Source organism: Monomorium pharaonis, chromosome 7 (genome assembly GCF_013373865.1).
Source record: "Monomorium pharaonis isolate MP-MQ-018 chromosome 7, ASM1337386v2, whole genome shotgun sequence".
Classification (NCBI taxonomy): Eukaryota; Metazoa; Arthropoda; class Insecta; order Hymenoptera; family Formicidae; genus Monomorium; species Monomorium pharaonis.
Window position 1 is genome coordinate 15,087,087 of NC_050473.1, and position 15,084 is coordinate 15,102,170.

At 42.4% G+C, this 15,084-nt stretch overlaps 1 protein-coding gene across 1 annotated transcript in view; it reads left to right on the plus strand.

Moving 5' to 3' along the window:
• Positions 1–205: 205 nt before the first annotated feature.
• The window catches only part of LOC105836482 (prolyl 4-hydroxylase subunit alpha-1), a 100,002-nt gene continuing 85,123 nt past the window's right edge, over positions 206–15,084 (plus strand). Inside the window, exon 1 of the mRNA XM_012680540.3 lies at positions 206–651. The gene's annotated coding sequence lies outside the window, so the exon portion shown is untranslated. The remainder of the gene's footprint in view (positions 652–15,084) is intronic.

Genomic DNA, 15,084 nt, shown 5'->3' on the forward strand with positions numbered 1-15,084 from the left:
CCCTGTGGCACAGCATGTTTAACGGAGATGGAAACAGAAGTGCACGTTGCAACGTGAGTCGCGCGAATGCGAGGACGAAGCGGCGCTTGAGGCGCAGCGGCGAATGAAGGGGGTAGTGGACGCGCGAGGGTGGCGAGTGGTGGGAGATCGGAACCGAAGTGGGGAATCTCGCGTGCGCGGCAAGGCTACGCACACCGGCCGCAGCATCCGTCCCGCGTCACTCAGTCGGTTGCCGCGTTCCGAGGCGTTTGGCTGGCGTTTCGCGGACGGGTAGGCGAGAGGTCGGGTCGCCAGACGAACGGACGAGCGAGCGAGCGAGCGAGCGAGTCACGACGGACATTCCGGAGCAGCGATAGCGCTCCGAATTACTTTAGTATTTTTGACATTTCCGAGATTGCGCGAGCGAGAACAACTTACTCCGATTGTCAGAGTTTGTCGGCCGTAGGCCGGCGGCGTGTCGCGTGACTGCTGTTTGACGTGTTGCTTCATTCTGTTGTGAACAGTTGTGCGAGCAAGAGAGAGAGAGAAGAAGATCGTCCAGCCCTCGACCATCCAACGTCGTCGTCGTCGTCCCGGAGCTCGCGGATTTCCTCGAGGACACCTGTCCTGCCGTCGAGTGATCGCCGGTCCTCCACAAAGGGCATCGAAAAGGTAAGGTGATTTTTTCTACAGACTGTACGCACGCATTCCTAATGTAACGCGTGAGCGAGCGATATCGCGCTGGACCAGCCGGCCGGCCGGCCGGCGTGTCCACTTCTCCCGTCGTCGTCTCTCTCGAAACGACCTCGTGTGGCACTCACGCGGACGAGGAGAGAATGCCGAAGTTTGAACGGCTCACCCATTCTCGTGAGATGAATGGCCGTTTGCGGCGTTTAATGTCGTTAACAGTATCCTCCGTTAATTAGTAATCCCGCGCCCGACCCGTATGCGCGGTGTCGATTACGAGTAACGTAAAACAGTCGCGTAGCTATGACACTCGCGTATATTGCTGGTGTCGCAATTAATATTGCAAATTCTGTTATTAAACGCCGGCAATTTCGCCAACAACGTAATCACGTACGACCCCCGAGTGATGTAAACATGCAAATTAGTCGTTACGCCGGGCAATATCGTCGCGGAGACATTCCTCTCGCGGTTACTCCGAACCCTAAACGACCGGACGTGCATATGGAAAAATTATCATTCCGCTGCTAAGAAAAGCGAGTCGATTTACGAAGAATTTTTACGAAGAATCGCAGCAAAAAATAATTTTTTTTTTACTGTAAAATATACTCACAAATTTATAAAACTCTTTATAATATGCTGTACTAAAATGTTATAAATATTATAACACTTTGTTGAAGAAATGTGAGAATAATAAATCAATATTTTAACTTAACATTCTCGATCGAAGTATCAAATTTACTAGAATTCAGAATACGTTTTGCAGAAATTTAGATTTAGATTTTTTGCCTCGGGGAACTTAATGATAGAGTAGCGGCATATAAAGTAAAAAATAATACTTAAAGCAGATAATATTTATGTAAATGGAATACGTATTTTTCCGTGTGTGACGTTCTCGCCTTACGTTCGAACAATTTTTATTCTCGATCTCATTGGCAATCAACGAACGTTAAGAATGATGAAGTAGATCGCTCAAAAAAAAACTCACGTAAAAACTTGCATCTGACGACTCTTTCTGTCCCTCTCTCTCTCTCTCTCTCTCGCGAGAGAAAGAATCGATGCATTCCCGCGTGATTGTCGAGGGAGGGGAAGATCGATCGGCGGGACGAGATCTAGGATGCGAGACCGGCTAACGAGCTGAAATGACGAATCGGCCAGTCGTCGGCGTAACGTCGAAATGACGTAATGCCGCGTATCAACGCGTTCGCATCGTAAGCCATCGTGCCGATGACCCCGAAACCGCGTCTCTCTCTCTTTTTCTCGGAGAATAGTAGCGCAGCGCGGGGGTCTCTCCCCTTTGCCCTCGTGTGTGGCACCGTTTATCTTTCAGCGCCTCCACGCACACGACCGACAACGAGCCCCTCGTCGCCGAGGCAACACGTTTCGATCGTTTTCTCGAAGAAATGGCGACGATGTGGTCGACTACTGTCAGTACTGTCGCGGTTCAAACGCGATAATAATACCCTCGGCCGTCCTTCTGCGGATCGCGACCTGCTTCCGCGATCTTTCACGAAAATTTTATCTCCCGCGTTGCAGAAACAAATGTCTCTGTCGAGAGATACCGACGCGCTTTACTATCCGCTTCTCGTTTTACGGAGACAATTTCCACGATCGTTCACGTACCGCCGTTCGCGATTACGACGATCGTTCGCCGGGGCACTTGTCGCTTTGGTAATGCCGTAATAATTGACGGCCACGTGGTCTCTCTTCCCGCTTATTACGTTGCAATAACACGCTCCGCGTCGCGTGCGATACGAATCGTGGGATGATCCTGCAGCTGACTGTAGATAATCAACCTTGAATGAAAATCGCTCCGCGGTTGCAGATTATGTCACGCGTTCCTGCAAATAAACCATCCTTGCCACATCTCGGCCGTCGAACTCACAATGAGAATGTAATTATACTGTGTATACGGTAGCTCGTGTCGCGAAAGGGAAACTTCACACTGATTGTGAGTGAAATGTACTTGGTACTCGCTACAATTGAATGAAAAACTAATTATAATTAGGAGTAATAATAACCTGAAATGCTACACTGACGAAAAATAATTACAATTATTGTAATTTAAATATAACTGGTACTAAAATAATTATAAATTATAAAATCGCAGTGTCAACATTTAAATTACGATAAAACCATTTTTGTCAGAGAGTAACATATTATATGTTATTAATTTTACGTAAGTGGAATTATTTTTTATTTAGATACACTGAGAAAAAATGTTATTAATTTGACTAAAGTTTCCAACTAAATTAAATTTTGTCTATTTAAGTATTTATATTTCAATTAACTGTATAAATATTTGAATTGAAGTTTGTGCATTTAAATTAAATACATTAATTCTTGACGAAACTTTAATTTAGTTGGAAAATTTTGTCAAGTCAACAATATTTTTTTCTCAGTGTAGTTGCAAGTGCTAAATACTTTTCTTTCAATGGTGGGAAAAATCTATTCTTGCAATGGCTTGTTATTAGATTTCTTTTTACACTAAATTGTTACAAATGAGCATAAATATTTCTAACAAATTCAAATACTCGTCACATTCAACGCGCCCAGATAAAATGAGGATGTTTCAGGAGAAGTTACTTTTATGTAATTAAGTCGAGAGAGAAAATTATTTTATTTTGTTAAAAAAGCACAAGAGCAGTGCTCTCTCGGTTTAACTGCGAAATCATATTTCTCCGAAAGCATCCGCTTTAATTCGAGAGTACGAGAGTGCAACTCTCGAGGTCTTCTTACTTCATCAGTGCACATTGCAAGCATGCGCGACGTCTAATATGCTGGAACATATTTAGCTCGCAAAAAGGACATTGACTCTTGGTTCTTCATCTTATTTAGAAGTTTGAAAGTCGCCGCTCACCTCTTTTTTTCTTCCGGGAATTAGTTCACATTTGCGTCTAAATTACTTACGGTACCATCAAATTGACGCTACCGGGACGCGAAGTTTAGCAATATATACTTAATGAAAAAGCGGGATGCGCCTTAAGTTGGTGCAACTTTTTGAATTTTGTTATCCGCGGATCAACTTCCGCTTTTTCCCCCGTCCGACACTCCGTAACGTTTTTTTTTCCCGAACCTCGCGCGACCACCAAAAAAAAAAAAAAAGAGGAAACGTTTACAGCCGGATAAAACAATGTAAAAAAGTGTCAGAACTTTTGGCGTTTATAACTGTCGTTTTTGGCGCGACGAGAAAATGTCACTCGTCTCGTAAAACATCCCGCTTGTAAAAATAACTGAAACAATCAATTTGTAGGAAGCAGTTTTGACGTGTAGTGTAGACTGCCCTGTCATCGATCGTTGTATCGTTTCGAGATGGATGTGCGAGGAATAAAGAACTTTGCTTCATCGCGCGCAATTCTCCTCCATCAAAAATTGCGTGTGAAACACACATAGCGGGTGTGATATCGCGCCGCGCCGCGCTGCATCTTTTACTCACCGAAATTCTCTGAACGAATCGCGAATGGCGACAGCCACTCGGGAGTTGTCGCGTTACGCGTAATTTTCATTTCGGAGTCGCTTATAGAGCCGACGTAACGTTGGAGTTATTGCGAATAACATCAAAAGTAAACTTTGCGAGGAATAACGATGCATTTTGCGCGAAACGGAGCGCATTTTGTCCGCGTTTTTCGCTCCGTTTCTTATATTCCACATTTGTTCCTGTCCATTCTCCTCCATGCCACTTCGCATGCGAGACATATGGCTGATATATTTGTTTGCACATTCAAATTTTGAGCGCATAAACTCGCGCGTAAAAAAAAAGGAATAAGAGGACGATTCCGCGCTCGCGGCGCGCACGGTCTGTAAGTCGACGTTATCTCGACGATACGCGAGTAATTCGGCAGGAATTGCTTCTAAAATTTCGTAATGCGCGAAAAGTCGTTCGTTGCAGTTAGGGTCGTTCTCTTTTATGCTTAACTCGACGATACGAACCGCCGCGTTTCCGCGCTCCACGCGCTTACGCCCTCGTATTCCTCGCCGGGACCTTGCTTACCCGCTTGCCGTTTTATTTCTTTCTTTTCCTCTTCCCTCCCCCCGATGCTGTTCGCCCATCCTACCTTTCCTCCGTGTCGCTTTTCTTCCGTGCCGGAGTCGGGAAACCTGCGTTTTCCAGTACGTGTCGCTCCTCGTTGCCTCCATTCTCTCTCGCGTTCGTTACATGTCGTCGAGTACGCGCTCGTGAGCTTCGAACGAAATGTTAGAGCGGGAAAGAAGGAACCCGCTGAGCGATACGGATAACGGCGTTCAGTTTGCATCTCGCCTCGTTGCAGCTTTAGCACGTTGCCTCCCGCAAACGGTCGTACGATTTTCGCGGCGACACGTTCCCTCCTTGCATTTCATGAATCGCGGAATATAACAATTTTTATCTAAATACTTATTTGTGATGTAAATAACGTTATGACAAAATTGAAGTAATTAAGAGAAATGAAATTTAATTGATTGTTGATTTTATTTGAAGCATTAAGTTTTTATTAAAGATTTTGTAATAATACAGTTCTTTGAAATTTTTTTTACGAGGATTAAATCATGTGTATTTTACCGGGAATTTTTGTTGCGTCACGTAATTCATGCAAATATCGATCAGAAACATAAACGATAGAATTTCCTGTTACGAGCCAATTTAACCCCATAAAATCGTTTTCTTTGTGACGACGAACAACCTGCACGCACTTCCTCCGAAAGCAGAATCGCATGCGTGACACGTACGGGGAGCTTAGTAATTACTATTACGAAACTTTGTAATAAGCTTTTGATCAGACGGGAATCAAAATACTTTTTTTTATCTGAATACAGACTTTTAATATTCAAAATAATCATTCTAGCGAGAATTTTTTATACTGGTGGAATCAAGATATATCACGCACTTTTTGCAACAATGGCATATTTTAAAATAAAAAATTGTCATTTTCTAGTTGCTTACAAAAAATAGTTCTTATAAAAATTGAATATATTAACTAATAATACTTTTATTTCTACAACTAAATTATTAGATTAAAATTACATTAAAGAAAATAACAATCTAAAATTTTTAATAATTTGAAGCATTCAAACTCAATGAGATTATCAAATTATATTATTTTTTAAATATTTTTTAATGAAGAAAGAATGAAATACCAGTTCTATTTTTTTTTCTAAATAATAAATTCTTATTCTGTAAATGCAGGGGAGTTAATTAAACGTACAAGTACAACGCGCCTGTAAGGCACGGATGTCCGACGTCAAAATCTGTTTCGTTAAGGGTCGCATAGCGTCCCGTTCTCATAAACATTCCCCGGGTACGTGTGCTCCTCCCGGCTTTAAAGCACCGGGCTGCACAGCCCGGGCTTTTACGACGAGAAATTTTAAGCACGCCATCGTCATGTCGCCGCTCGCTCGTAAATAACGACTCCCATTGGATCCGGGGACGCGATCTAGGCCGGGTGCGTTTGTCCGAGTTGCGTTGACAAAAAAAAAAAAACTTCTGTTTTATTCTGTCGCGCTCCGATCACGGAATGATAGAAAAAAAAAGAGAGCACGATCGAACCACCGCGAGATTGTATCGACGCAGTCGGGGGAACAAATCGCAACTGGGGCGCGAAATTAGTTGAAAAAACGTTATATTCCTTTTTTTGTCTCGTTGCACTAACCCGCCGAGTGGCAATATGTGTTAATTTCTCTACAATTTCATCTTTCCGCCACGTCAACGCAAAATGTTATTTGACGCGGACAAACTATTTGACCGATTATTTTTCCCCGTAACGTGGCTGTTTCCTTTGGAACGTTTAACGTAATATTTTTTCTAAAGTATCGCGTATAAACGTTACATGCTGTGGTCGCAGCGTATGCAGAATCATTCTGTTTCAACTGAAGTCTGATCGAGTAACGCAGATAAGAATGACATAAACATCTTCGCATGATTCGAGAATATTCCTCCAGATATGTTCTTATCCGAGATACGAATTTAGAGAGTAGGTCACTACTGCCCAGCGTTCGTATTAGCTAATATTAGCATTAAAGCGATTTGTCAGCTTGAAAAAGTAGAGAAAAGCGACTTTTCATTCTTGTATTGTTACCACAAAAGTATTTGATACATTGCCTTTAAAGTAAGGAAATAATAAATAATAAACAAAATGCAAGTAAAAGCCAATTTGTTATTAACAAATGTATTCTGTATAATAATAATCTTTATTTGCTTCAGCATTACATTGTCAAGAAGGGTACTTGATTTAAATGTATTATTTACAATACTAAAAAATATTGATATGGAAAGAATTGAAAGCGAATTGTTTGTAATGGTGATTTTAATGAAATTATGAAAGTGGTTGCATATATTTTTACTAACATAACGTTACAGTCTCTTAATGAGAATTGTATAATTCATGAACATTTCATATTTTCACGCCAAAATTATACGAAGAAACTTCATTTTAACTCTATGATATTATTGAAACTCTGTTCTATTATGAATATAGTTTTTTAATTTATACTTTTTTATTTATTACAAAAAATTAAAAATATAGAAACGCTTATATATTAATAATCATATACAAAGACTAGAGAATCTTCTTAACAAAGCGTATTGGAAAGCTTTACAATATTCTAGTATTATTTCCTATTTATCATACGTCTAACACTAAGAGACCAAGCTCACGAGTTCCAAGTCAAATTAGCTGTTGGCCAGCCAGCTTTACGTTAATTGTTCTGTGCTCCTGTTGGCGCTCGAACAAGAGTTGCTAATTTTAGTAAAAGCATCTTGCCTGTAGAGTTCTTTTAAGAGCAGCCTTTTTCCTTAATAAGACAATTTAAAACATCAAAATTGTGAATTTTTAGTCGAATGTCACGTGTAGCACAGGAAGGTATATCTTACGTAGGGCGAAGGACCAACCAGCGTCACGACTGTATCTCGTTCGTCATAAACGAAACGTGGAGCAAGACTGCGCCGCGTCACTTCGACGCTTCGATTTCAGTTTTTCATTTCCCAAGCAGTTTGACTTGCAACTTCTCTATCCCGCATTTAAAACGGAAATTAAGCGGTACTCACCGACGAGCGTGTGCCGCTTGTTTCTCCATTCTTGTCTTTTTCCCTTACTTTCATATCGCGTTCTCTTTCCTCTTTCGCCGCTCCTTTCCCCTTTCTTCCCCCTCCAATTGCACAAAACACAATTTAACTCCGTCTAGGGAAAATGCGAAAATCTTCGCGAAAATGCGGAAGCGCATCGTGGAATATTAATCGGTTTGCGGGGTAAATCGAACTTGCGTTCGGCGAAGCGGGAAGAGTAACATGTGCGGGGGAATCGTATGAATAATGTAAGAAAGCGGTCGAGGGGACGCGAATATCGCATGTCTTACCCTCAAATGAACTTTTTGAGAAAGCAGATGAATTAGAAAGACGAGCCGACGTATATTTATGGAATTTATTTATTTGGTCGTCAATTTTTCATATGTCCTTCGCTTTGAAACTTCGCCGTTCCGGTTCGGCTCTCCTTCATCTTGTCTATATTTTCATCTCAGTTCATATTATATTCTACGTATTTGCGGGGTGAATTTTACAAGGAATATGCGGGTCGGTGATGATAAAGGCTTCCGACAGACCGTCGGCGGTCGTATGCAGCGAGGTGCATCACGTTGCGCTCGGGGCCGGGGCTCGATGTGTGCGCGTTACACATTACGTTCATAGGGAGAGAGATCGTGTAGCGTGACTTGAGACTTTGGGAATTCGGACCGCGAAAGCAATAACGCACCGTCACGGAAATGGTTCGCTACTGTCAGCCGCATACGCGACCGTCGTGTATGCACTCGGCAAACCTCCCTACACCTACAGAGGGAGACGTGCGACTGCAAATTTCACGTATCGACGTATGAAGCACGCTGCGCGGTACAGTTTTGATGTATGCGGCGCGAAAAATCGATACACCCGTCATCCCGCGATCTGCAACATTTATACGCAAGTAAATGCGATGCATCAACGCACACTCGGTTTAAATAAAAATTTAGAAATTCCGATATAATGGCGTTTACAACAAGCCACACCTTTATCGAACAAACCGGCGGATTTTCTGCTTTTCGTCCAAATTTTCATCGTGATTCGCGATGGACCAAACTTACAGATGGCATATTCTTTTTCGAAAGTCGCGTGTTTTCACACGGAGAAAATTAACTTAAAAAAAAAAAACTGTTTTCATATTAGAAATACATATTTTTTTGATATTTAAAAATCGCAAATATGTGTGCAATCGTAAAACAATTAGGATAATTGTGCCCCATTTTTTTCGTTATTTTTATTTCATTTATTTGATAATAGTGAACAAAATTTTTATGAAACAATTTAAAAATATATTGTACGCATAAATAAATATACTCATTTTGCCTTCTTAATCTTTTATTTTCTGGTAGGGCAAGGAGCCATGCGAGGGATTTGTGAATAAAATTATCATACTTTGACAGTACTTCTTTATTTGTACGATCGACAACTGCGAATTTCGCGATAGTTGCACTTTCGGTAATTTAAGTGGTCCCCTTTCGGGTCCCGTGTGCGCTCCTTCCGTATGCGAGCACGCGCGCAGGGACAGGGAGATGAGACGAGGCAGGACGAGACGAGATGAGACTCAGAGACGTGCGGCGAACTCGCTCGTCGGACGTGGTTTGAAACGCGGCACTCGCCTTCCGCGCCTTCCGATGGAATTCCCAGCATCCTCGATGTTCCGCGACTCGTTCAGAAGAGCCCTCCAAAGAGAGGGACTCGCACGCGCGCGTATCGGACGGACTGAAGCAGAATGTTTCCAGTCAAGTTACTACTCGACGTGGAATTTGATCCCGGCGAACGTTTGCAATCGCGACACATGCACGACGCGCGCCGAGAGTGCGCCAAGCTCTCTTAGCTCCCTCGGAACTTTAATCTTTCCGCCCGCGCGCCCTACGCCGTGTTCCTTCCCGCTTCAGGAAAGCCCTTCGTGCATCCTTCTGGTTTTAATATTTAAGCGTCAGCGTGTACCGAGGGGACACTTTTGCGCGGTTCGCAGGATGTTTCGATGCGTTGAGGGAAGGAGGAAGTTTCGGGCGTTCGTCGACGGACGTGGGTCGTCGCGCGTCGGACGCATAAGCCCTCGACGTTAATTTTAATCGCGCGATAACACGGGAAGAAGAGAGAGACCAAGGATGAGAAACGTGAATGACCGATTCCTGTCGCGAGAAAATCGTCCCGTGAAGGATTCTCTTCCATCAATCTTTCATTATTTTATTCATATTCTTGAAACGCGCGGAAAAAGACGCGGCTATCGTTCGTCGTATCTCGCTATCGCGCGCGCGCGCGCGACCTCTCGGGAATTTCGGCGTTCATCACTGTGCGTTCCCTTAAGTGCTCTCTATCCGGTAACCCGGGCTACTATTCATCCGCCTTTCCAATCGCGCGCCGCGGCAGGGCGGCTATTACGGGGCCGCACTCGGGCGAAATTAGGGTCGTTTAACACGACGATTTCTGAAATGCGCGTACACGTTTATGGTCTCGCTCGAAATTGCGCCGCTCAAGGGGTAGAAAGCGCCGAAATGCGCGCTCATAGCGGCTGTCTGTGCCGGCGGATTATCGACGCTATATCTCGCGGTTTTCCCCCGGAGCCTCTCCTCGCGCCGCGCGTGTATATCGTACGCGTTAGCATCGCGCGGAGTATACCAAACGGTAGCCTCGATTGCGAGCGAATCGAGAATATCGATATCGACTGGATATTTATCGCCGGCTGCGTGCGTTTCGCGCAACGCTTTCGGCCCCGAGCTCGCCACTCCGCCGCCTCGTCTTGTTACCGTCCCGCTACTGTTGCGGTTTTGCGAGTCCGACAGGTAATTCATCATACCGCGCGAGTACACACGGTCGCTTCATCAACGATGATACGCGAAATTTCGTGGTCGAGAGTATCGAAAATTCCCGTCGGTTAATCTCGAACTATCATCATCGCGCGATCGCTTTAAAGCTCTGAATTCTGAGAATCGTGAGAAGAAGCCAGCTAACTTATAACGCTCGCAATGCTGTAGAAACCATTTCACATGTCTTGTTGTTGGGAATTAAACAACGACGAATTATGTGAGCGTTGCGAGCGTTAAATGGAACGCGCTCATAGCGTATACCAATTATAATTAAAAAAATGATATGTACATTTTGAGAGACAAATAGTTATGACTACAAAAGTGGCAATTACACGAATTATATACGCAGAATTAACGTACATAACTGAACAAGCTAATTTTGATTTATTGCTTGTCTAAAGCTTTATTTGTATGCAATAGCTGTAAAATAGTTTATTCAATTGTATACAATAATTCCACGTATAAAATTTGTTGTCATTTTTTTATTACGCTTGCTATCAGCATGTTTTTTTCCCCTTTGAGTATAAAATTTAATGAAGTGACTTTATTAAAACTTGAGAGCACTTTTTTCTGCACTTGCAAACGTCAGATATACACACGTATACGTATGCAGTCCATTTAACATGCATTGAGAGAAAAATGGAAAAAGTAGAGAGAAACTGGTAATCTTTTAATGAAGTGACATACATTTCTGTTTATTGATTAACGTACGTTGAAAAAAATTGAAATGGAATAGTCGTGTATTACATTCTATAAAAAATGTTACTTATCAAAAGTGCGAGCCTAAAAATTTTTCAAATATCGCGTATGTGTGAATAGAACGAATATAAAACTTAAAAATCTTCCTTGGTTTTTTGAATGTAAAATGAATGTACTTGGTAATGGTATTTCAAGTTTCCGAATTCTCCGTCGCTTAAAGGTTAACGAACGGTAACAGCGATCAGAGTTCGGAACTGACGTGGCGGAACCCGCTTTGGAACGGGTCTGAATCGAAAGCCGCGCATTGGAGTTTCACCCCGGCCTCCAGTGCTTCTATCCTTTATCGGACCTAAATCGAAATTACTAAGCCACTGCGAAATTGTACACCGACGTAGGTTTCTGAGGGCGCGATGTAAAATCTGCATGGCGAATGTATGGGAGCGCAGTGCAGGAGAATAAATTTACGCGCCTAAGGAGAACAACCGATGTCATTACGCGGGAAAGAGACTGGGAAAAGAGAGAGCGGAGACAAGTGTGAGTGTTTTACGGAGCAGATGCGAAATCCTCGTACTTATTTCCGAGTCGCGGAATTAGTGATACGATCTGCTCCAATCTCATGAAATCTAATTCGTTTAACTTCAAATTTTATTATTTATTGTATTTCCAATTATCAATTTTCCAATTCTCAAATTTTGTCTATGAATCTTTCATACTGACATTTCAGAAATTGCCAAATGTGCGATCAAATAAGACACTTATCGAAAATCTATTTGCCAAAATTCAATTTTCTATTTTAGAGTTAATGATTTCACAGATTATTAATCATCATATTCACGATTAAATTATTAATTATTATATTCATATTCATATTTATGTCGTGATTATAACATTATAGTTACATTATTATTAACGCTTTTCGTAATTTATGAAATTATTAACACTTTAGATAATAGAAAACCGGCTTTGACAGTTAAGCCGCTTTTGCGATAAGCTCAGATTAAAACAGGAGAAAAAATATCTTGAACGATTATTTGAAACGACTCGTCCTCTTTAAATTCATTATCACAAATGTATTGTTTTAGTGTATTGTTTCAATCCTATTCATATTATCACGTTCGGAGTTTGAAGTGCCTGTAAGTACACCAAGTTTTTCCAACGACGTCACGTAACGAAACACAATTATTATTTATGTCCCTCGTGAGAAGGCAACGCGTCCGACGACCGAGCAGCTATAAAACACGCTCGGCGTACGCATAAAGTCGCTGGGAAGTGCGTGCGATATCGCCTGCTTTTTCTCGGACAAATTATCGGGTCACATGCGTCCTCGTTTAATCTCGCTTTTGCATTCGCAATGTCGCGCACGCGGGGACGAACTCGCCCTCCCTCCCCATCCACCCTTTTTTTCAGGTCGTACATCAGAGTTGGCGGTATCCTTTTTTCTACATTTGCCAGCGTCAGATACACACGTGTACGTGCGCTATCCCATTGAATATGCAATGAGAATGTGCTCGGAAATTCCGTGCTTTTTCCCTTTTTTTCTCCTTCTAGCCACAGCTTTTCGTCTCTTTTCACACGCGCTGTCTCCGTCCACCTTCTTCCTTTGGAATGGTTCGAAAGGTCCGACGGACTTTCCAAATAAAGATGTAATTTCTGTAGATTATAGCGTTTGTATCCCGAAACTTGAAAGGAAACGGCGAAACGTCTTTGATACTTTCATGTGATAACCGTAAAAGGATTTTTTCTATTTTTTCTCATTTTAGAAAAAATAATTTACATGTTACATTTAAAGTCTGTATTAATGTAATTAATAGGGAAAATGAAAGGCCATTAGCCATTAGCATCGATTTGAAATACAATACTTTGAGATCACCCCCTTTCATTATCCGGATTTCTTTTTCTTAATATTCGTATTTCACCTCGCGGATGTATCGCGGTAATAATAAAGCTTTCACGTTGTGCAGTATCTTTGGCGTAGTATACCTTTTGTCGAATACTCGTGTCTTTATCGGACGTCTCGTTTCTCTTTCCCTCCGGTTGTATTAATTACATTGAAAATTGAGAGAAGAGACGGCCGCTTTTAGGCGTCCCGTGCGATATTTTGTTGCGGTTGAAAAGAGACGGAGGTAAAACCGTCAGAATACTGGACGTACATAATTCCGGAATGCACGTGGGCGAAAGGGATCGACTCACGACGGCTTTTTCTCCGGACTCGGATTATCGTGAAAGGGAGGAAAAAGGGTAAAATGCGAAACTCCGAAGGCAGGCAGGCAGCTCACTCGTTATTTCACTAATTGTGACTCGTTGCTACCATTACCTTTGTTTTCGCCGCGGCTCGCACTTCGGAATTAAAACATCCACGTAGTTCGCTCCGGTGGTCAGCTACCCCGCCCCTTCCTACCCAACCTTTATTCACTGATCCCTGTTCTTTCTTTTGTTTCTCGCGAAGAAGTCGGGGCAAAACTTTCAGGGAGAGAAAAGTCTCTCCTCCCCCTCCCGCTCCTGGTTTGCTCCTGGTACTTTTCAGAAAACGTCGCCGACGGCCGGCTGCGGTTCGCTTTACTCTTCGCCTTCCGTAAATTGTTCGCGTTTAACGGATGTTGCTGCATCCGGTAAATTCAAGACTGTCATCCGGCTCCGCTCGGGCAACAAATCTCGAGTTAATTAACAATAGGGTTCCGTGTCTGCTACACGCGGGTAGGAATACCTCTGGACGAAGGGAAAGAGAAAGAGAGAGAGAGAGGGGGGCAGAGAGGAGTGGTGCAGATTTAGAATAATTTCGACCGCGCAACAGCGTTATTACACGTAGCGGTTGCATGCATGCGCCCCGCCGCAAGTGTAAGTGGTATTACCCACGCGGAGTCCGACGGCTAACATGCAACTCTCATTTATAGCGAATTCATCGTGGGATTTAACAGCGGAAAATAATAATCCGGATTTTATTTCAATGCAGAATTTTAGCTATTTGAAAATTTCACATTGACGATCGAAAGGAAACCAAATTCGTCAAAGATCTCTTTTCTCCCGGAGGAAGAAAATTTTCAAAGGCGGTCGTCGGCAGCCGCGGTGGTCGGATGCCGCCGCCGCCGTCGCGACGCTTTTGCGATCGTATGCAAAGTGCTCGGAAATTTCCATAAAGAACATAATTCATCGACACTGAACGAGTTCAGCCGCTGAGTCATCGCTCTGCAACTTTTACCTTATTCACCTTCGCGCCTTTCCAATAAATCGGAGGGGGGGATTTTAACGAAGAAGATCGAGGTATTAAGAGGTATTAACCAGTATTACTTGAACGGGGTATTACTTAATTAACCTTGTACTAATTCTTTTGCTTAAGTAATGTTTCCTGACTCAAATCGTTTGATTTTAAGAGAAAAAAATTCTCCTGTAAAATCGCGCGAATATAACAACCCTTTCAGTTGTCAGCTGATATTATTAGAAAACATTTGTTAACTAAATTTTTCAGACTTTTTTTCAGTTCAAATATTTATATATTTAACATGTAAATACTTAAACTAAAAAAAATTTTAATCAAGAGAAATTTAGTCGGCGTTTTCCAATACACAAAGCAGTTTTTTGTACACGTCCATCATGGAATTAGGGCGAGAATTTTTCACATTCTTTCTTCAGTGTGTTTACACTTGCCAAATTTTTAGCAAAATAAAAGTTTAACGTAACGAACTGGCGAATCTCGATAATTGAAGAAAATAAGTCGCAGATAATTTCGGAAGTACGAAAAGGATCGGTCGGGGCGATAAAAGTTTTCATCGTCGTACAACTCCTCGTATTACCTACCGCCCAGTCTCATATATTACCGCGTATATTACCGTCTGGAGATTATTAATATCCCGGTATCACGCGATCAGCGTGTAAATTGTGATCGACAGTTTACCC